Source organism: Photinus pyralis, unplaced genomic scaffold (assembly GCF_008802855.1).
Source record: "Photinus pyralis isolate 1611_PpyrPB1 unplaced genomic scaffold, Ppyr1.3 Ppyr1.4_LG7, whole genome shotgun sequence".
In the NCBI taxonomy this organism is placed as follows: Eukaryota; Metazoa; Arthropoda; class Insecta; order Coleoptera; family Lampyridae; genus Photinus; species Photinus pyralis.
The window spans coordinates 24,252,071-24,253,325 of NW_022170738.1; positions in this window are offsets into that span (position 1 = coordinate 24,252,071).

Here is a 1,255-nt window from a genome sequence, read left to right on the forward strand (position 1 = left end):
TTATCACTATAATTCGTTCCCATTGGTGCAGCAATTTGAAATCGAGACATTTCACTGGTTGAAATGTGACAAATGTTAGATGAATTGAATAGTCAGTATCAAAACGTGTGCGTTATCTTATGTGGGTCAGATGTGCATTTTCGCCTGTTAATGAAATCTCTTATCGGAAATGACTAGATGTCTCTACAATTTAATACGCAATTTCACGTTTTACCATTAAATTAACAAATCGAAATAAATAAATTACAAACAAATCCAAAAGGAAAAATAACACTACAGAAATACAAACTCAAATGAAATAAATCAACTCTATGCTTATTCGTAAACAGCCCCCACCCCCTTATAGATTTACTTTAATAAATTGAAAAACTCTCCTATTCAGGGTATCATGTCATTATTTTTGGGGTTGAGACCTATGCATTATTAAATGTTGGGTGTTAAATACAATATGAATAATAATAGTGATAAACGTATCTACTCGCTTTATTAGCGTAACATTTTCCAAAGATAAAAGAAAAGAGTTACTTTTTTTTCAACTTCCTTTTCCTTTTATGTCCAAGAATATGTGTACCAAATTTGATCCCAATTAGCCGGAAATGAGAGTATGCACTTTTTGGCAGAATCGGCAGGTGTGCGGGTGGTATCTCTGTTGACCACGGCACAGATGAATAAAAAACAATATCCGATAAATGTCCACCACAACTACGATAGCGGAGAATGCAGAGATGGATTCTTTTGGAAAAATGTCCTCGCTCACATTTGTGCATAATTGTGGCACCATCTCACGAATCTTGGCAACACTGGTACGAGTACGTTTTGGTGTTGCTATGTTGCGTACTGGCGCAGTTGACTCAAATTTTAACATTGAAAATGTTTATGTTTTCGAATATGGGTACAAAGTTAGGAGTTTTGTTCAAGGCCAAAAGACAACGGTGTCGCATCAAGTACCGTACTCAGCCGTGATCGGTAGGGTAAGGAAAAGTCGCGGATACTGTCGATACGGTCCACTGCATTGTTAATTCCCATCTAAAATTCTCGCACACAAGCGAGTTGGCGAACGAGTGGAGCACGTATCCGAGTGAATAAGACTTTGTGTTTTACATATGGCGTTATACTGTTATTACTTCCAATGTCTCTGATGATTCTTAATTGCATGCTCTGATTGACGATTATAACCGGCATTGTGGTTCAATGGTAGAGCGTTGGGCTATAAATCCGGAGGTTGGGTGTTCGAACTTGGGTTGAGGTGAAATTT